The sequence below is a fragment of the Grampus griseus genome, assembly GCF_964374135.1.
Source record: "Grampus griseus genome assembly, chromosome: 3".
In the NCBI taxonomy this organism is placed as follows: Eukaryota; Metazoa; Chordata; class Mammalia; order Artiodactyla; family Delphinidae; genus Grampus; species Grampus griseus.
In genome coordinates, this window is record NC_139019.1 from 168,107,196 (window position 1) to 168,129,256 (window position 22,061).

At 48.6% G+C, this 22,061-nt stretch overlaps 1 protein-coding gene across 2 annotated transcripts in view; it reads left to right on the forward strand.

Annotated features, from left to right (window-relative positions):
- Positions 1-353: 353 nt before the first annotated feature.
- The window catches only part of RFX2 (regulatory factor X2), a 99,471-nt gene continuing 77,763 nt past the window's right edge, over positions 354-22,061 (forward strand). For both annotated transcript variants that reach the window (XM_082651214.1, XM_082651215.1), the window contains exon 1: positions 354-484. The gene's annotated coding sequence lies outside the window, so the exon portion shown is untranslated. The remainder of the gene's footprint in view (positions 485-22,061) is intronic.

Here is a 22,061-nt window from a genome sequence, read left to right on the forward strand (position 1 = left end):
AACTCGGCCTTCCGGGAGCGGCGCAACCAACACTCGGCTCGCGCGCGCCTCCCGCCTACCAACCCTCCCAAGCGGCGCCCGCCTCCCTCCAAGCCCCGCCCTCCTTCGGGGCGATTGGTCGAGCCTCGCCCTCTTCCTCGCCGGGGAACGCCCCCGGTGACAGGCACTGCGGACAGCCAGTGGAGAGCTGCAGGGTCTTGCACCCCGCCCTCATCGCGCCCGTTGGAGGCGGGCCGTTGAGGGGGTGGGGCGTGGAGCCTGGTAACCGTTGCCGATAACAACGCCCCGCCCCGTCACGGCAGGCGGGCAGGCGGCGAGAGGCGGGCGGGCGCCGGGAGCGGGAGGAGGAGCGGCAGCCGCCGCCACCGCCGCCGCCATAGAGACTGTAGCCGTGGAGACTGTTACTTACCAACGGGGACCAACACGCAGCAGCCGCCACCGCCGCCGCGGGAGCCGTTGCCCGAACTCCCGGCCGGAACTCCAGGTGACCGATGCGACCGCCCCGGGCCCTGCCCGGCCGGGGAGTATGGGGGGCGGCGGGTATCCCGGTCGGGGAGCGGGCAGCGCAGTCCCTGCGGTTCACCCCAAACGTACGGGATGGCGCACCCGCGGGACCTCCCTCCGCACCCCGAGTCCCGACAGCGCGGCTGAGTTTGGAGTGGCCGTGGTCCCCTTCTTCCTTTTAACCAAACTCGGGGAGCGGTGAGGACCCATCGGCTCACTTTTTACAAAACTTCCTGAGTTGGGGGCTCCAGGGGAACCGTCTTTCACTCTTACCCTCAAAATCCCCGGGTTGGGGGTGCCCCAGGAACCCCTCTCAAGCTTTTTACCCAAACTCTCTGAATGTGGAGCTCCTGGGGAACCTCTTCTCACTTTCGTTCCCCAAATCCTTAAGCTGGGGGTGCCCGAGGACCCCTCTCTCACTCTTCCCCTCAAACTCCCTGAATTGGGGGGCGCCTTAGCAGCGCGTTTCGAACTCTGACATTTAAACTCCCTGAATTGAAGGCGCCTGGGGGCTCCTCCTGTTTGCTCCCCAAATCTCTGAAATTCGGGCGCCTCTCGGACCTTTCTCTCACCCTTAAACTAAAATTCCTGAATTGAGAGGGCCTAAAAGAGTCGTTCTCACCTTTACCCTCAAAGTCCTGAATTTGGGGTGTCCCGGGGATCATCGTTTTGACCCCGTTCCCAAATACTGAATTTGAGGGCTTTCTGTAACCCCATCCTCACTTTTTAACCAAAGTCGGTGCGCTGGTCTAGGGGAAGAACCCTTCCCCTCCTCACTTTTTGACCACGAACTCCCCAAGAATCGGGCTTCCCAGAGACCCGTTTCTCACCTTTTCATCAAGAATCCTCGCGCTTAGGGCTCCTCGGATACTCCTCCGCTCTCTCCCTGGTAACCCCGTGTTCCCAAGTTTGGGGGATCCTGGATCCGCCAGTCCCTCCACGCCCCTCAGGAAGCGCCTACGCACCTCCGCAGCTCCCCTATTTGGACTGATCGCGAAGCAAGAAAAGTTTCTCCGAAAGGGTTGTGGGTTTGTGGGTTTTTTTTTTTTTTTTAATTTATTAATTTATTATTTTGTTTAAAGAGCCCAACCTGTGGGCCCAAACTGCTCGGTGGCATTTTCTCCGCGTGTTGTGGAAGTGCGCGGGTGTGTGTGTGTGTATGTGTGAATCCATCCCCCACCCCTGACCCCCGAAAACACGCCCCCCTCCAAATGCTCTTGATTCCTTTTCTTTTCCCTCTGGGACAAGCCGCGGCGCTCCCTCCAGGCTTCGTCCCTGTTGGTTTTTCTCGCTGCTGCGCTAAGAAAAGTTGCGTTTCCGATCCTAGTGGCTATTTCAAGGGCCCCCGGGGCCCAACTGCCCCTGCCATTCCGGCGGCTGCGGCGGGGGTGGTTCACCGTCCTAATTTTAACCTCCCGGTCGCCCCGCAGGAATGAGGGAGAAGGGCAGGATGTAGTGCACAAGTCCAGGGCTGCCTTTCCGCGGAGACCTCATTCCTGCTTCTGGTGTTTTAATTATGCACCGCCCCTCTCCCCCTCCCCCAACATCCAGTTATTTTCTTGCTTTGTGCATTGAACTGTCGGTGCAGACTGTCATGAGTTTTTCCCCCGTCCAATCAGCTTCATCTCTGCAAATCCAAAATAGCAAACCTGATAGAAGGCTCTCCATGTCAACTAAGACTTCCCCCCAAAATCAAAATAATGACAACGACAACAGAAAACATTAATAACAACAAAAACTTTTTTTTTTTGCCTGCATATATTGGCAGCACGTTTTTATCTTGTTGCTTCATAATCTGAAACATTATTTGTTTGCTCATATTGATATAAAGACCCTTACCCTCTGTGCCGGGGAGTACCAGGGGCTGGTCACCTTTCTCCCACTCCAGTTTAAAAACTTGAACTGACTCTAAAATAACCTTAGAAATGGTTACTCACCTACTCTGGCCAGAGAAAAAGAGTGTATGGTACCACCCCACGCCCCAGGAAAGGAATTTAATTTCCTTAATTACTGGTGCTAATTTTGCCAACAGGCTTGGTAGAGTATCCGGGGGGACTTGGTAGTCTTTTTTTAAAAAAGACAGAATTCTAATAATATATGATGGAAAAGATAACTGGTTCCGGGATCCTGTGATGTTCCAGCTGATGTGGGTCAGGAATGAATGCAGAAACAGTTTGCCCCTGTGGTAAAAGCAATATGAACTATTTGCCTCTCATCCCAGATAAACCTCTGAGATGCTCAAAAGGGGAGTCCCGGAGGAGAGGGGCAGAATTATTAATGACCCCCAGTAACAGAACAAGTCCTCTGAAATTCAGTTGATATCTGCTTTCTGGGTGCAGGCCACATATCACCTTAATATTCATCTTTAACCGTGTTTATCACTGAAGCACTGCCAGGCTGGAGTTATCCACCAGAAGTGCAGATGCTGGGAAATTGTTTATCTGGCTCTTATTCCTTAGATCTAATTTGTAGTTTCAGATTCGACTTAAAATTAATTAATATTAATTGATATTTAATTAATTGGTTTCATTAATAGTATATATAATTGAGTCAACATTTTAAATGTGCTTGTAGGATTTTTATAGTCACAGGTGGTGGTTTTGCTTGTAAAATTCCAGAGCCAGAAGGAACCATATCTTATAGTATATTTGGCTCTTTTTTTTTTTAACATCTTTATTGGAGTATAATTGCTTTACAATGTGTTAGTTTCTGCTTTATAACAAAGTGAATCAGCTATACATATACATATATCCCCATATCTCTTTCGGCTCTTTTTAACTAGTGCATGTTGACCACTTATTGAAATGACGTGCTCCTCTATACACACCTACTTATTTGTAAAATGTGAAACTTTTTTCAAAGCAAGGGAAGTTCTCAGAGAAACTGCCTCCCTTGTCAGGACCCTCACAGAACCCAAGATCAGCAAAGGATTTCTTTTTTTTTTTACATCTTTTTTGGAGTATAATTGCTTTACAATGGTGTGTTAGTTTCTGCTTTATAACAAAGTGAATCAGTTATACATATACATATGTTCCCATATCTCTCCCCTCTTGCGTCTCCCTCCCTCCCACCCTCCCTATCCCACCCCTCTGGGTGGTCACAAAGCACCGAGCTGATCTCCCTGTGCTATGCGGCTGCTTCCCACTAGCTATCTACCTTACGTTTGGTAGTGTATATATGTCCATGCCACTCTCTCACTTTGTCACAGCTTACCCTTTCCCCTCCCCATATCCTCGAGTCCATTCTCTAGTAGGTCTGTGTCTTTATTCCTGTCTTACCCCTAGGTTCTTCATGACATTTTTTTTTCTTAAATTCCATATATATGTGTTAGCATACGGTATTTGTCTTTCTCTTTCTGACTTACTTCACTCTGTATGACAGACTCTAGGTCCATCCACCTCATTACAAATAGCTCAATTTTGTTTCTTTTTATGGCTGAGTAATATTCCATTGTATATATGTGCCACATCTTCTTTATCCATTCATCTGATGATGGACACTTAGAGCAAAGGACTTCTTATAGGAAAAGACAAAAGAGAGGGAGAAGCTTAGGAGAGGAAGACCCAGAATTAAGGGGGTGGATGGGATAAAGAGTGGGGTCAGAGAATGGGGGGGCAGAGCCGTGGAGAGCTCACCCCATGGGCTGGCAGGCTGCAGCTGGTGAAGATGGTGATGCTGACAGGCAGCTTAAGGACAAGGGCTTAGTCCCCCAGTCTGCTCCTCTGAAGGCTCCGAGCTCCCTTAGTGAACATCAGCCGGCCCCTGGCTGCTCAGGCCAACACGTTGGAGTCGTCCTCCAGCCCTCTCTCTCTCAAACCATCAGCAAAAAGGTAGAGACCTAGAATCTGACCACACCTCGTCACCTCCACCACCGCCAGCCCCTGGTCCGAACCACCGGCGCGTCTTGCCCAGATGATTCCAGCCTGTTCACCAGGGATCGTAACATGTCCTGTTGCGATCCTCAGATTGGATGAAGGGGTCAGGGGACAAAGGAAAGGAAAAATGCAAGTCCCAGCCCTGGATGCTGCTGATGTGGGCTCTAGGGCCCCACAGAGAAGGGGTTCATGTTTATTAGCTCTGTGACTCCAGGTAAGGTTTGGCATTGGTGAAAGAGAAAATCACTTATATGGTTTTGGTATTAGAAATAATGTTATAGGGAATTCCTTGGCGGTCCAGTGGTTAGGACTCTGCGCTTCCACTGCAGGGGACACAGGTTTGATCCCTGGTCAGGGAACTAAGATCCCGCAAGCTGTGCAGTGCGGCAAAAAGAAAATAAAAGAGGAAATAATATTATAACTGTTTAGCCCAGGTCCTGGCACAGAATAGGTGTACAACGGAGTAGCTATTATTATTGTTGTTGTTATTTTTATTATTAGAACAAGCAAACAAGCAGTGTGGCCTGCCTGGGGTGATTTTTTAATTTTGGTTTCTTGACCACCAAATGCTGAGGAGACATTCAGTAAATACATCTTGCTCGATTGAGTGGGTGAGCCTTCCACTGTCTGTTTTAAGGTGGGAAATACCCTTCGATTGCACAGAAATTCTCTGGTACAGATATGGCACTCTGTAAGCGTTAAGTGCTGGGCAAAACCAAAAAACACAACCCAAAAAGTGTCTCAAAGTCCCACACCTTGGTTGGGGTATCGGTCCATCTGAAATCACTCCCAAAACATCACACTTCCAGACAGGTTTTGCCAAGCAGCCAGCTCTCCAGGCAGAACCTGCAGATGAGAAAACTTAAAAACTGGTTTTGCCTCTCCATTAGTGCTGGCTCTTAGGTGCCAGTCCTGTCGAAGTCAGGAAATCAGCCTCTTGGAGGTGAGAACAGTCCTGGTCTTCATGCCAGGATTTGACTGGAGCAGACAGCATGGCCTTGCTCCTTGCTACACCTCACTTCTTCTTTCCTGAAGTGCATTCCTATTTTATGATACATAGCTTTTATATGTTTTAAAGTATAGTTTCATGCCCTGGCAACCTCATTTTAAATTGTGGTCAATTCTATGAATTTACAAAAAATACAGTTGTCTTCCCAAGCCTATAGACGATACATACAGCAAGTGGATTTCAGATGCTGTGAATCAGATTATACCTCCTATAGTCCATGTTTAAAAATGAAAAAAAAAAATTCTAAAGCCATTAAAAATCTAGAACTTACATGTGATGGCCAATATAGTGATTATTTGTCATTTACTATGTAACAAAGCCCAGATATGCTATATATAGTAAACCTGTTTCTACTAAGATCTCTGCAGTTGAGTGTGTGTGTGTGTGTGTGTGTAAGAACTGGGCTACTCGTGTCCAGGGAAGTTCTTCAGGAGGTGACAGGTGAGCTGAGACTGTCATGATGAGAGGGAGAAGCCCTGTGCTGTTCAGAGGGAAGAGCCTTCCAGGTGGGGCGGGGTGGGGGCAGCAGGTGCAAAGGTTCTGCGGCAGGAGGAGTCAGCTGGGCCTGGTCGGAGCAGAGAAAGGCGGCTGTGTGGCTGATAACTGGTGAGCAAAAGGAGGAGAGGCACAGGGCCCCAGTGGCCATGGGGAGGACTCTGGCTGCTATTCTAAGTATAAATTAAGTTGTTAGGAGATTTCACCTCTGCCTGTAGCTGTCAGAGCCGTGGTGTCCAGTCGTTTGCTGGAAAACCTGCTTTCTGGACCTCTGCCATTTCTTCATCACTCATTCATTCATTCATTCATTCCTTTCTGAGTCAAACACTATTCTATGAGGTTACAGAGACCAAAGACCAACTAGGAGAGTGTGACAGTTTCAGAACGGGGATGGGCTAGAGGTCTCTCTAGGGCATGTGTGTGGCAGGCCGCTCGCCTGGAGGGGGCACAAAAGGTGTCCAAGAGGAGGCGGGCTGGAGCGGAGTCTTGATGTACAAGCAGACTGGTGGGGAGAGCCGTGGCGCGGCTGTATTTTCTGGAAGCTGAGTGCAGGGTACAGGGGAGATCAGGCCAGAGAGGAGAACAGGTGTCGGCACACACAGCCTGTTTTTGGAAGCAAAGTTTCACTAGAACACAGCCACGCTCGTTCACTTCCATACTGTCTCTGGCTGCCCTTTTTTTTTTTTTTTTTTTTGCTGTACGTGGGCCTCTCACTGTTGTGGCCTCTCCCGTAGCGGAGCACAGGATCTGGACGCACAGGCTCAGCGGCCATGGCTCATGGGCCCAGCCACTCCGCGGCATGTGGGATCTTCCCGGACCGGGGCACGAACCTGTGTCCCCTGCATCGGCAGGCGGACTCTCAACCACTGCGCCACCAGGGAAGCCCCTGGCTGCCCTTTTGAGGCCACGGTGGGGTTGACTATTTGCGACTGACACAGAACGTGGACTGCGAAGCCTAAAATATTTACTGTCTGGGCTTTTACAGGAAAAGTTTGCCGACCCCTGGCTGGACGAGTGGGACTCGTCTGGTGCTGGGCTGAGAGGTTTGCTGGGGAAGCACTTTGTGATCAGATGGGATTTTGGTAGGTGTAGCAAAAGGTATGGCGTCTGGAGGATGGCAACGGAGAATTAACAGCTGCCGTGGTCCAGGCCCAGGGCGATGGCGACCTGGCCGACTGCACCAGCCAGGGGTGGTGCGTGGGGACAGAGCTGCAGGGTTCTGGGGGCTCTGAGGACCTGGTGACTCTCTTGGGACCAACGGCAGGGATGAGCCCAGGGCGATCCCTGCGTGTCTGATTTTGGGGATCAGGTAGAACAGGCCGCTTCAGTGAGTCAGGGATCCTGGGAGAAGCTAGTGGGGCGGAGAGGGGTAATGCGTTCAGGCGTGGGCTTGGCCAGCTTGAGATGCGCGGGGGCCAGCCGAGTGCGGGCAGTTTCCTGCCAGGCTGCTGGATTTCAGGGTCTGGAGACAGCAGGGGACGGTGGGGGGGACGCGTAGTCCAGGCTGAAGGTCAGGATCTGTCAGCACATAATTGGTCATTTCAGTCGTGAAAATGGATGAGCTCACTCAGAGGCGGAGGGTGAGAAGGCCAGAGGTAGAACCATCATATTTCAAGGAGCAGGAAACCAACGAAGAGTCAGAGAAAAGTGGTTTTTTACAAAATGATGGCAAAATATAATAACATAAAATTTACCATTTTAACCAGTGTTAAGCGCACATCTCAGTGGCATTGAGGACATTCACATTGTTGTGCAACCATCCCCACTGGCCATCCCCAGAACTTTCTCATCTTCCCAAACTGAAACTCTGTCCCCATGAAACACTGACTCCCCAGCCCCTCCCCCAGCCCCTGTCCCCATCATCTACTTCCTGTGTCTATGGATGTGACTCCTCTAGGGACCTCCTGTGAGTGGGATCAGACAGTATTCGTCCTTTTGTGTCTGGCTTATTTCACTGATGATCTCAAGTTTCATCCATGTTGTAGCAGGTGTCAGAATTCCCTTTCTTTTTAAAGCTGAATAATATTCCGTTGCGTGGATGGACCACATTTGTTTATCCTTTCATCCCTCGATGGATGTGTGGACTGCTTCCACACTTGGCTACTGTGAATCATGCTGGACAGAGAAGCTTTTGCAGCAATTCTTAGGTGAGGGGGGAACCTGGGAAAGGGCTCTGAGGCGGAGGGGGAAGTAACTCAAGGACTGAGCACCAGGGACAGTGAGGCCTGGTAGAGACCACAGCGATCATCAGATGGGGACAGTTCCCTGGCGGAAGCGGAAAGGACGCGTCCCCACAGAACGACAGGAGGCTTGGCTCCTGAGCGCCTGTCTCCTCGGAAAACTGTTGAAATCACACTAATGATACAGAAGCCCATTCCTGAAGTTGCAGCAACACTTAATTATGCTTATATTTTTAAAAGGCAAACTGTTTATCTTTTCGCAGTAGTGCCATGTTTCCAGGATATGTTTCTGTCCAAAAGGTGATCCGTGGGGTAAGGCCAGGGAAGCAATTTCCCGCCAGAATCACCAGCCCACAAAAATCCACCCCATCCAGGGAGAACCCAAAGAAAACACCACCTGGAGCTTTCCCACCTCGCCTGTCCTTCTCAGAACATGTACCGATGGAGCCTGCTTGGAGAAAAAATAAATTCGGAATTCCAGACCCACAGAAAACAGCTTGAAGGATGTGCTTCGATTTTGAAAAGAATTCTTCATTTTCTAGAAGAATTCACCATACTGGGGACCTCTTTCTGTTTAGAGCTCTCTAGGGTTTCCATCTTCAGCAAGTATTTGTGGGCCCCAAATGTCAAACATCCGAGTTGCTTAGAATTAGTCGAATACTTAAGTGTGTTCATAGATCGTCACGTGGGGCGTTACAAGGGGAGAAGGTGATAGAGAAATTTTAAATTGTTAGCCACCATTGGCCATTGACATTCAGACTGGAAGTTAAAGCATAAAGTGGGTATAATTCCGGGGCTCATCAATTGTGTACATCATGGTACGGTGATACGGCCAACTCTTAAAATGACAAGCAGGCGTGAATAGAAGGTATTTCTGGAAGCCCTGTAACCACGGAATTCATCACTGGCCTGAGTCCACAGCTGACCGAGCCTTTGTCACCTGGCCTGTGCTCCCTAAGGAGACTCAGCGGGCACCGGAAGAGACTCACCGATGAGCAGTTTTCTAACTGAACAAACCACAGGGTGATGGAGTTAGAGGTGGTGGCCGGGCAGCGCTGTGGGGCCTCACCCAGATTCCGGGTAGGGAGCTCCTCGGGGCGCAGCCTCGCTCCTGTCTCTCTTCTAGCCCCAGTGGCCTGAGGAGCTCAGCCTTCCTCTCCTGTTCTAGAAGCAGGATTTCTCCAGCCTCTAGCTCTGCAGCGCCAGCACACTCAGAATCACTCCCAGATCCTGCGTGGGCCTGTGTGCCTTTGGCTCACGACGCTCACTTACCTCTTCATCTCCTCCCGGTCCACCCCGCCGTGGCTCTCCTGGGCTATGTCAGGGGGAGAGGATGGGCACATTCTCTCTGCTTTTTGTAGCCAAATCGATGGACGGGCCCCTCCCCTTCGTTGTAACCATGCCGTACTAGCTCGGCATTCAAGGCTTGTCTCGGACCAGCCCCATCTCCCTTTTCATTGCCTGTCTTTCACGACTTCTCCAAATGGACTTGCCATGCCTTAAACAGGTCTTCTACTCGGGTCTCTCCTCACTCTGAAATGTCATTTCTACTGACGAAAAATCTTAGGTCTTCTCCGATGCTCTTTCGCCAGGGACCCTTGCGATGACAATTGGTGAGCTAAGTGGGGAAACAGCAAACTAGGCCAGGTTTCTCCAGCACATCGCCATTGACTTTGGGGCCTGATCGTTCTTGGTGGGAGGGCGGGGAGGCCGTCCTGGGCCTCGTAGGAGGTTGAACACAGCATCCCAGGCCTCCACCTGCCAGGAGCGCCCACCCCTTGGCCAATGTCCCCTGGGGGGCAGAATCACCCCCTAGTTAGGGAGCCCAGGATTGATCAGCCAGAAGTGCCAGGGCACATAGAGTTCACATCCCAAGACGACATGGACGTGCCGTAGTGGTTTGCGTGTCTCATTTCCTGTTCTCGGTTGTGAGCTCCCGGGGGACAGGGACAGCTGTCCCTGCCTCACTTCCCGCAGAGCTTTGTACTTCACACGTGAGTGAATCAAACACTTGAGTCCAGAGACCTCTTTAGAGGGCGAGGCCTACATGGAGTAACAAAGCAAAAATCACAAACCCCTTGTCCGATGTCTGCTAGCCGTCAAAACTCCATGTTTTTGATTCAGCTTAGGATACATTCTAGCCCTTTCAATACGTAGTTTTCCTTTACCAAATCCCCAGAGAAATTTTAATCAAAGACCCAGGCTGTTAACGGCCTCCCCTTTTGGCCCAGCCAAAATTGCAAGTCAAGATCTTCCAGAAAGCAGGGATCTTCCTGGGCACATGGAGTCTTACCACGCAACTACTGCCAGGTCCCAGAGCCAGGAGACCTGTACGCGGTGGACAGTGTTAAATGCCTAATTCTGTGCCAAGCCGGTTGCAACGGCTCAATTCATATTTGCTTGCTTTGGGACTTTTCAGAGATTCCACTCTGTTAAAAAGGCGATTTGAAACAAACGTACTTATGTCTGTTAGATTTATTTCATCCACAAAACATGACACTCAGAGTTTGTGGCCTGAACGAATTCTCCTTTCTGCAGAGTGATAGGGCCACTTGTCACTGTTTGGAACCAGCTTTTGCAGCGGCTCTGGCCATTTGCGAAGGGTACCGTGTGCCAATAAAACTTCACTTACAGGCACTGAAATGTGAATTTCATGTCATTTTCATGTGTTACACACACACACACACACACACACACACACACACACAAAATATATATATTATTTTATTTTTTGCTGTACATGGCCCTCTCACTGTTGTGGCCTCTCCCGTTGCGGAGCACAGGCTCTGGACGCGCAGGCTCAGCGGCCATGGCTCACGGGCCCAGCCGCTCCGCAGCATGTGGGATCATCCCGGACCGGGGCACGAACCCGTGTCCCCTGCATCGGCAGGCGGACTCTCAACCACTGCGCCACCAGGGAAGCCCCTGTCACAAAATATTTTGACTCTGATTTTTTTTCAACCATTAAAAAATGTAAAAATCATTTTTAGTTTGTGGACCGTACAAAACCAGGCAGCAGACTGGGCCGGACTTGGCCGCGCACGTGGCCCGTGGTTTGCTGACCTCTGTCCTGTGATAGAGAATGGAGTCCAGGAGCGTTCACAGCCTGTTTTGCCAGAGAACCCCCGGTCCACAGCCTCTGCTTCTCCCGCCTCCCCACCCGCATGACACACACACCTTCCTGTGCACGGCGCCTGCTCTTGAACTGGCCCCCACCTCCCTGTCTACCCCCCACCCATGGGATGGTCCTGCTTGTCCCACAGCATCCAGGATGGGACCTTCCCAGGTTCCCCGCCCCAGGGTTTATGGTCCCAAGTTCCACCTGGAGTCCACACCTGTCACCTTTGCCACAGAAGGAGTTCTTTGTGTGTCTCCTTTTCTCTCTCACGCAGGGCAAGACCCCTGAGGACAGACCAGGTCTGTCTCTGTAGGGCACCAATTAGAGTAATTATTTGTTGAATTGACTCAAGTTCTTACTAGATCAAGATCTGACCGAGCTCTAAAATCATTTCGCTTACTCTCTAGTAAAATAGGGTCTCGTGAGAGATTTGCAGTTTCCCAGTTGGGTGGTTTATTCTAGGAGTCCCCTGAATCACGATTGTCCAGCAGAGACATAATGCGAGCTGCAAGTGTCATTTAAAATTTTCTAGTAGCCACGTGCTAAAAAGTAAAAACAGGTGAAATTTTGAACAGTATATTTTATTTAATCCAGTATCTCCAAAATATTGTTGTTTTTTTAACACGGCATCTATATGAAACAGTTTTTATTGAGGTAGTTCACGTCCTTCTTGGCGTGCAAAGTCTCTGAAATCCAGTGTGTAGTTTACACCCGCGGCGCGTCTGGGTTCGGACGGGCCACGTTTCACGAGCTCAGTATTGGGCACTGTGGGTAAAAGTGTTAAAATGAGGGCAGGCATCGCCTTTAGGTCATCCCTACTCTTTTTAATTTTTAAAAAAATTTTAGGGCTTCTCTCGTGGTGCAGTGGTTGAGAGTCCGCCTGCCGATGCAGGGGACACGGGTTCGTGCCCCGGTCCGGGAAGATCCCACATGCCGCGGAGCGGCTGGGCCCGTGAGCCATGGCTGCTGAGCCTGCGTGTCCGGAGCCTGTGCTCCGCAACGAGAGAGGCCACAACAGTGAGAGGCCTGCGTACCACAAAAAAAAAAAAAAAAAAAAAAAAAAATTTTTATACATCTTTATTGGAGTATAATTGCTTTACAATGGTGTGTTAGTTTCTGCTGTACAACAAAGTGAATCAGCCATATGTATACATATATCCCCATATCCCCTCCCTGTTGCGTCTCCCTCCCACCCTCCCTATCCCACCCCTCTAGGTGGTCACAAAGCATGGAGCTGATCTCCCTGTGCTATGCGGCTGCTTCCCACTAGCTATCTGTTTCACATGTGGTAGTGTATATATGTCCATGCGACTCTCTCACTTCGTCCCAGCTTACCCTTCCCCCTCCCTGTGTCCTCAAGTCCATTCTGTGCGTCTGCGTCTTTATTCCTGCCCTGCCCCTAGGGTCATCAGTACCATTTTGTTTTTAGATTCCATATATATGTGTTAGCATAACGTATTTGTTTTTCTCTTTCTGACTGACTTCACTGTAAGACAGACTCTAGGTCCATCCACCTCACTACAGATACCTCAGTTTCGCTTCTTTTTATGGCTGATCCCTACTCTTTTTAAAAGGCGACCACTATTTGAGCTCTTTACTGTGTTCAGTACTTCCTAGCCTCACAGTTTGAGGTCACTCAAAGGTCTGAGTAGCACAGGTCCTCCTGCCTCAGATGTTTGGCCTTTTCTAAAGTGATCATGACTGGACTTTGCAAACAAAACAGGTGTCCACTCTGGACCACTGGGCAGTTTGATCCCACAGTTCCCTGGGGACCATTTGGGGACTTTGAGATCCTTATGGGCAGTGCCCGGAAGTCTGCTTACTGCCTCTTTTCAATTAGGGAAGTCATATTTTTTCACTGTAGAAAAAGTTCAACTAGCACAAAAAAATAAAAAGGGAAAAGAGAGCCTCTGGCTTCCTCCTCTTCTTTCCTCCTGCCCCTTCCACCGCTGATAAAGTTCAGCGTGGATCCTTTGAGATATTTTGTGTGCAGATGAAACATCCTCACTGATACTTTCTTATTTTTTAATTGAAATGTAATTCACATATCATAAAGTTCACCCCTTTGTAAAGTGTACATTCCGTGGTTTTTAGTATAGTCACAAGGTCATGCAACCGTCACCACTATCTAGTTCCAGAACATTCCATCGCCCCAAAAAGAAACCCCGTCCCCGTTAGCAGTCACCCCCATGGCCCTCCCCAGCCCCTGGCAACCACGAATCCACTCTGTCTCTGTGGATTTGCCTGTTCTGGACGTTTCATATAAATGGAATCACTCACTCTGGCCTTTTGTGACTGGCTTCTTTTATTTAGTGTAATGTTTTCAAGGTTCATCCACGTTGTAGCATGTGTCAGTGCTTCATTCCTTTCACGTAGGCAAAAAAAGTGGATCATATTATTACCACTTTTCTGCAAAGTGCTCTTTTCATCTATTATTTAGTCTGTACCTTTCCTTATCACTCTGTGCGTCTGCTGCATCTTTCTACATTGCCTGAGATTCCTCTGTATGGATGTGTCCCGAGGTATTTAATTAGCTCCTTGTTAAGGGCATTTCAGCGTGCCAGTCCTTTACCCTTAACTCCTCGTCCCATTCATAGAACAGCAGGTTACAGACCTTTGGACAATCAGGTGAACACGTGTGTCCTCCCCCGCCCCCGCCCCAGGAAAATGCACGATGACCGCGTCCACTGTATTCTGCCTCTGATTTTGGAGGTTCCGGAGCGCCTCACCCCCTCTCCCTGGACCAGCCCCTGTCAATTCTGCCCCACCCGTTTCACAGCCCACGTGTGGCTGACTCAGCCCCAGTCCGTCACCACAAGCTGGACCCAGGGCTGCGGGTGCCTCAGGGGGAGGCCCAGCCGCTCAGCCGGTTTGTGCTGACACAAGTTCACGCTTGTTGCCTTGACTCTGAGCTGAGGCCTGCGTGGCAACGGCATTTTCCCACCCCTTCCAGTTCCCTGTTGGTACGTGGTTTTCAACTGCTACCTTGATGCTCCATCAAAGCATACACTGGCTGTGGTCCCAGCAGAAGACCTGTCCCTCGGGGTCATCGCCCTCCAGTGCCGGCCAGGGGACCTGCTCCTGCTGCAGTGTATCCTCTTGAGCAGGGACCCCCTCACGCAGCCTCTAGATCCTGCTCTCCAGCCTCTGCCTCTCCATGTCGTTGACTTCTCATTACTGTGCAGACTCTCCCTTTAACTCTACACAAACAATGTAAAACGAGAATTCCGACCAGGCAGAATAAAGTTATCCATCCCTAACCGAGGCGTTCCCCCCACTTTAAATTTAGTGGATCATATTGTTCTTTTTGACATCCTTGAAGACTTCTGAGACACTAACCTAATTTGGTTTTCCTTTATTAGTGTTTCATGAATATGGAATCTTCTCGAAACTGCCTGCTCCTTTATCCTCCAGTGGTGAGGTTCACTTGCGTGGGGCGGGCAGGAAGTCTTCACTTCTCTCAACTCCCCAACTGGGACATATTCTCCTTTCAGTTTCCTGATGGTGAGAAGCCTGCCCCTGGCTGTTCACTCCTCAGTCCTTTCCCAAAATCAATTCTGTTTACGGGACACGTCTGACCAAACATTGTGGCATTTTTAAAACAGGCTTTCTTACACCTTCCCGCACGTCACTGAGGTTTTCAAACAGAGGGTCTCTTTGGGATAGCGTGTGAGGAGTATTTTTGTTGGTTAACCAAGTTTACTTCTGAAAACGTTATATAAAGAATTCCAACCTGGTCAGTTCTCAGGCCTAACCTCTCATTGTTTGGAGCAGTGCCGCGTTTCACTTCTTCTCAGGTAAGGAATATAGGAACGAGTTTAGCTTACGGAGCATCTGTTTTGCTTCTTGCCTGCCATCTGCCCACACTTGCTGGGTCATTTTCTTTTAACTGAGATAAAATTCACATAACATAAAATTCATTTTAAGGTACAATTCAGTGATTTTTAGGATAGTCACCATGTTGTGTAACCTTCATCACTGTCTAATTCTAGAACTTTTTCACCGCCCCCAAAACAAACCCTTTGCTCATTACCAGCCCCTCCCCGTTCCCCCTCCCCTCAACCCCTGGCCACTGCTAATCTACTTCCTGTCTCAGTGGATTTGCCTGTACTGGACGTTTCCTAAAATGGCATCATATAATCCGTGGCCCTTTGCGACAGGCTTCTTCCACTGAGCATCATGTGTTGAAGCTCACGGACGTTGTAGCGAGTGTCAGTGCTTCCTTCCCTTTTGTGGCTGAATAATATTCCATCGTATGCGTGGACCACAATTTGTTTATCCATTCGTACACTGATGGACATTTGGGTTGTTTCTACTTTTTGGCTGTTACATTTAATGCTGCTATGAATGTTTGTGGACAAGTTTTTGTGTGAACATAGATTTCTATTTCTCCTGGGTGCATACCTAGGAGTGGAGTTGCTGGGTCAAATGGTGACCAGCTTCTGGAGGAGTTGCCAAATGTTTTCCATGGCAGCCGCTCCGTTTTCCATTCCTACCAGCAGTGTAGGAGGGCTCCAATTTCTCCACATCTTCTTTTCCACTGTTTTCATTATAGCCAACCTAGTAGTTGTGAAACAGTATCTTGTTGTGGTTTTTAATTTCATTTTCCAAATGACTAATGATGTTTGAGCATCTTTTCATTGCCCACTTCTATACCTCCTTTGGAAAAATGTCTATTCAAAGGTGTCATCTTTTACGGTTTTCTTGCATCCACAAATTTCTCTTCCTTTGTGGAATACCCAAAGACCCTGAATCATAAAGATGGGGGGGGGGCGTGCACCAGAGCTACGTGGTGGGAGGGGTAGAGGGGAGGGAGGGTCAGAAGCCACAGGACATGAGGGCTGTCCCCGCTCTCCCTCATGACACGTCTCCAGCTCTGGCTGTGGGCATGTCCTTTTCAGAGACTTCCCAACATCCTGCTTCCTCCGCTCAATGAGGGAGACTGGACGGGCTTGAGGGTGATCACCCTCGGAGTGTCCTTGACCCTCTGGACACTGATTTGGCATTTGACACCTGTCTTTTTATTTATCCAGAATTGTTTTAGCCTCTCTTAGAGACAAGAATGACTTCTTCCATTTTGAAGTGGTTGAAAAAAACCAACAAAAGGATAATATTTTGGAACACATGAAATTCACATTTCAGGGGCCATAAATGAAGTTTTTTTGGCACGCTCATCCATGTATCGTCTGTGACAGTTTTCACCCTACGTTAGAGGGGCTGAGTAGTCTCAACAGAGAGCATCTAACCCTAAAATAGTTACTGTTGGGCCCTTTACAGAAAAAGTTAACCAGGGGCTGGTCTCACTCACAGTACTGGCTGTACTTGGCCAGCACTGGGTACAACATCGTGCGTGTATGAACACGGTGCTGCTTTGGAGGTGTGTGAACGCTTAGACTTGCCAGCAGCGTTTAACATTATTTTTCACTTCCTTTAAGGCGAAGGGGATAATATTTACTGTATTATCTCTTCCTGTTTGCTGTAATTAAAAAGAATCTTGGGGGCTTCCCTGGTGGGGCAGTGGTTAAGAATCCGCCTGCCAATGCAGGGGACGCAGGTTCAAGCCCTGGTCCGGGAAGATCCCACACGCCCTGGAGCAGCTAAGCCCGTGTGCTACAACTACTGAGCCTGTGCTGTAGAGCCTGCGAGCCACAACTACTGAAGCCCGCACGCCTAGAGCTTATGCTCTGCAATAAGAGAAACCACTGCAATGAGAAGCCTTCTCGCAGCAACGAAGACCCAACACAGCCAAGAATAAAATAAATAAATTTATTTAAAAACAGAAAAAAGAGTCTTGGTCTGGCTACATCCATCCTGCAGGCTGCATCCCCTTTCCTCCTTGTGTCTGTGAGGTGACGCTTTCCCCAGTCCCCAGCATCCTGGCCTTTCTCTCCGGGCAGCCTCCCTGTCTTCCAGGCCCTGGAGAGCCAGGCCGAGGTTTAGACCAACACTCAGGGTGGGCAGGTCCTCTGCCGTCAGGAAGCTTCGGTTCCTCTTCCTTCAGGTCTCCCACTTGCTGACACTCGGCCCCGATGGCTGTCACCCAAGGACTGGTCCCTCTCAGAGGGTCGCACCAGCTCTGGAATTTGGGGTGCAAATCATGGGGCCTAGGAGTGGTTTCTGAAATGAATTACTGCTTATGTGGGAGACCCAGCGTCTAAAACTGTTGCCTTTATGTTGGAACACACTCGAAGCAGTGACACGTAAGAAGTCAAAATGTGGAATGGTCAATCCAAAAAAAAAAAATCATTGTTTAGAGATCAAAAAGCTAACTATTTGCGCATTTCAGCCCCTTCATGTAAAGCTAAAATCCCATTTTTGATGAATCCTGCATGACTTTGAAATCGTTTGTTGTAGCTGGAATCGCTGCTAGACCCCAAGGAGGAACTGGCTTCTCTGGGGTAAGAACGTAAGCGGAGTCACCTTGATGATCTGGCCGCGGGGCTGGTCAGTGCCGTCAGCTGCCTAAGATGGCAAATCGCGTATGTTTCTTTGGCTTGATTGGGGTGGATACAATTACAAAAAACAAAACACGATTTCGCTCTTCCCTTTATTTCCCACTGGCAGTGGTTTCTCTTTTAGGTTTCCTCAAGTCGGTGGCATTTCTGGGCTTGGCGGTCTGTGGGTTAATTATCACCAAGGTAGTCGTTGACGGGATAGCTAATCATCAGCAGAGTCCCCTCCTGGACTGTTCGAATCCTTAAATACGGATGGTGGCAAAGAAGACTAGCCGCCTCCTGACGGTGGCTTCCTGCTAGAGATGGGGCGGGCGGCTCACTCCCCTCCTGTGACCAGCTCTGCTGGCCCCACGTCGGGGTCCTCTGCAGATATTCCACGCCCTCCTCCAGGATGTAGATTCATTCTGTCACTTTCTTCTAAAGACCGCTCACCTGCCTGCATTATACAAGGCTTGTCTAACTGGAGTCCTCGAATCTGTGAACTGAAGTTAAAAAAAAAAAAAAAGACATACAGCCCAGTGGTTCTTAACCATTATTCAGTCCAGACCTCTTTCAGTCTGCTGAAAGTGGGTCATTTCTCCCCAGAAGAACAGGCATAGACACATGCGCTCCCATTTGAATTTCATGGTCAATTTCAAGTTCACAGACTCCCCTCAAGTGCAACCCCTGGTGAATCCTCAGACCCAGTTACAGGATCCTGCTGTAGCTGTTTGAATAGGCATATTGCAGAGTTTAAACCACTTCGCAAGTATTCTCTAGGTTTTGAAAAATAGGAGGACAAAAATTAGGTCCAAATCGAACACTTTATAGTAAACAGAAAAGGCAGGGGTGTTCCTGTGGTGTTTGTTTCTCTGCACAGTGTTGTGCATCAGCCCCACCCAGATTCTGTATTGGGGGACTTCCCTGGCTGTCCAGTGGTTAGGAATCCACGCTTTCACTGCCGAGAGCACAGGTTCGATCCCTGGTCCGGGAACTAAGATCCCAAAAGCTGCGTGGCGCAGCCCAAAGGAAAAAAGAAATATTCCGTATGGGAAGAATAGGAAGGAAATCCCCACTGAAAGCAGGAATAAGAGGTTTGCCCAGACATAGCCATTAATATTGAAGAGGAAAAGCAGATTCGTCTAATTTATGTCAGCTTCTTTTACAAATTCACTTTTATGGTGCCCTTTCTGGCAAGATGAGACCCTCATGTGTTGTCACTTAGCTTTAATTACTGGGTTATAAAAATTTACTGCAAGCAGGGTGCCAAGACCATTCAATGGGGAAAGGGCAGGCTTTTCAACAAATGATGTCCACGTGCAAAAGAATGAAGTCGGACACTTCTCTGTCTTACACCAGGTACAGAGATTAACTCAAAATGAGTCAAAGATGTAAATGTAAGAGTTAAAACTATAAAACTCTTAGAAGAAAACATAGGGGGAAAATTTTTTTTAATTAATTAATTTATTTTTGGTTGCATTGGGTCTTTGTTGCTGCGCGTGGGCTTTCTCTAGTTGCGCAAGCGGGGGCTACTCTTCATTGCAGTGCGCGGGCTTCTCACTGCGGTGGCTTCTCTTGTTGCGGAGCACGGGCTCTAGGCGCACAGGCTTCACTAGTTGTGGCACGTGGGATCGGTAGTTGTGGCTCGCGGGCTCTAGAGTGCGGGCTCAGTAGTTGTGGCGTGAGGCCCTTAGTTGCTCTGCGGCATGTGGGATCTTCCCGGACAAGGGCTCGAAGCTGTGTCCCCTGCGTTGGCAGGCAGATTCTAAACCACTGAGCCACCAGAGAAGCCCAGGGGGAAATCTTCATGACATTGGATTTGGCAGTGATTCCTTGGACGTGACACCAAAGGCAGAGGCAACCAAAGAAAAAAAAATAGATAAATGGGACATCATGAGAATTTTAAACTTTTGTACTTCAAAGGACATGATCAGAGTGAAAAGGCAATCTGTGGAACGGGAAAAAATGTTTGCAAATCATATATCTGATAAGGGGTTAAAATCCAGAACTAAGGGGTTAATATAAAGAACTCCTACAACTCAACAACAAACACACACTTAGGCCGATTAAGAAGTAGACAACTATCTGAATAGACATTTCTCCAAAGAGGACGTACAAATGGCTAATAAGCACATGGAAAGGTGCTTAACATGACTCATCGTTAAGAAATATAAATCAGAACCACAATGAGATACCAATTCACACCATTAGGGTGGCTACTGTTGAAAAAAAAGAAAATAGCAAGTACTGGCAACGATGTGGAGAAGTTGGAACTCTTGTGCATGACCAGCAGATGCAGCTGCTGCGGAAACACTATGGCTATTCCTAAAAAAATTAAACATGGAATTACCATATGATCCTGCGATTCCTCTTCTGGATAAATACCTAGAGACTTGGACAAAAATTTGTACACCCATGTTCACAGCAGCACTATTCACAGTAGCCCAGAGATGGAAACAACCCGAGTCCATTGAAAGATGACTGGATAAACAAAATATAGTCCATCCATACAATGGACTGTTATTCCGCCCTAAAAAGGAAGGACATTCTGACCCATTCTACAACATGGATGAACCTTGAGGACATGATGAACCTTATTTCTCTGCTCAGAGAAATAAGCCAGACACAGAAGGATAAATACTGTCTGATTCCACTTATGCGAGGTCCCCAGAGGAGTCAGAGCCACAGAGACAGGAAGTAGATGGTGGGGGCCAGGGGCTGGGGGAGGGGAACGGAGAGTCATTGTTTTCGTGGGGACAGAGTTTCAGTTTGGGAAGATGAGAAAGTTCTGGAGATGGAGGGTGGGGGCCTGGTGGCCCAACAGTGTGAAAGTATCAGTACTTAATGCCACTGAGCTGTGCACTTAAAAATGGTTAAAATGGTAAATTTTGTGATATATATTTGCCACAATTTAAAAAATAATAGTAAGTCTTTTACTCCACTTGTGTTTTGCAGCATTACACTAGAGGAGGCGTATTCTTTCACACCTGTGTCTCATACGTCTCACCTCTCCCGCTGAACCATAGGTCACAGTTTTAGTAAAGGCCCTGAAGATCCATCTTGTCTGTGGTCTTATACTAACTAGGGAATAATGTGGCCTTAACTCATTCCACGTCCACAGCCTCTCTTGGGAAGATTATATTGATACTTTTGAGTCTATGGTCCTTCCCAGAAAGGAAAGCGGTGGGCGGGCGGGCAGACTGAGGACACGTCTGCTCACTCACAGGTGTTCCCTGCAGCAAACCCAGAGGCCTCCTGGGGTGTTCTGGGCACGCGTGCTGGTGCACTAGGGGACCTGGGGCGAGAAGGGAATCATAAGTAACCTAAGCGAGAATGTCACAAAGGATAAAATAGGACTGATTTGTTCAGTCATGTGAGTGCCCATTTGAGAGCAGTTATTTTTATGGAACATGAAGATGAGTAAAAATGTTTTTCAAATTAAAAAAATGTTTAATTAAAAAAATGAGGAGGACCTGCTTCGTAAATGACCATCTAAAACAGCTCAGCAAACTACACCCAGGGGCCCAATCCGGCACGCCGCCTGATTTTTCAGTAGGCCCCGCAAGCTGAGAATATTTTCTGCATTTTCCAATGGTTGAAAACGGAGACTATTTTGTGACACGTGCAAAGTATATGAAAATGGAATTTCAGTGTTCAAAAATGAAGTTTTGTCGGAGCAGCTCCAGGGCCGGGACTAGGGTGAGGCAAGTGAGACAGTCACCTCGGGCACAAAATTCAAGGAGGGAGCAGCGCCAGAGAAAACTCAGCCATCAGCATAAACAGTATCTTAATGCAGTATTTTAAAAAATCAAAATCAATGTCAGAATAATCCACGATGAGCAAAATATCAAAATGTTAAAGACAGGATCAGTAGTGCCGGTTTTTTCCCTCTGCCCCAGGCTCCTGTAGGGCTGTGAATGCAGCCAGGCTCCTTCCTTGTGGAAGGTCCAGGGCAGTTTTCTAGAGTTGGTGACGGAGTGGAGTAGCCTCAGCGGAGAACCTGGGGCCCGTGAAACCAAAAACGTTTGTTCTCTGGCCCTTTATAGAAAGTTTGCCAACCCCTGATTGAAATCAGTTTACTCTATTGATCCTAACAGTGAGTAACTATAACCAAACTACAGGTTCAACGCCTTGTCCATTTCCTCTGTCTTAGGGGCCCTTTTAAAAAATGAGCGTACACTTGTAAAGTGTTTCATGTTTGGATAATGGTATTTATAAATCAGTAGAGGCAGTTAACACTGAATTCATAAGGAAGCTGATGCTTGTGGGCTGCGATGGTTTACCTGCATTAAAATAGCAGGAGGACTCCCCTGATGGTCCAGTGGTCAAGACTCCACGCTCCCAACACAGCGGGCACGGGTTCGATCCCTGGTCGGGGAACTAAGATCGCGCGTGCTGCGTGGCTTGGCCAAAAGAAGAGAGTAGAGGCCCTCACTTACTCTCATG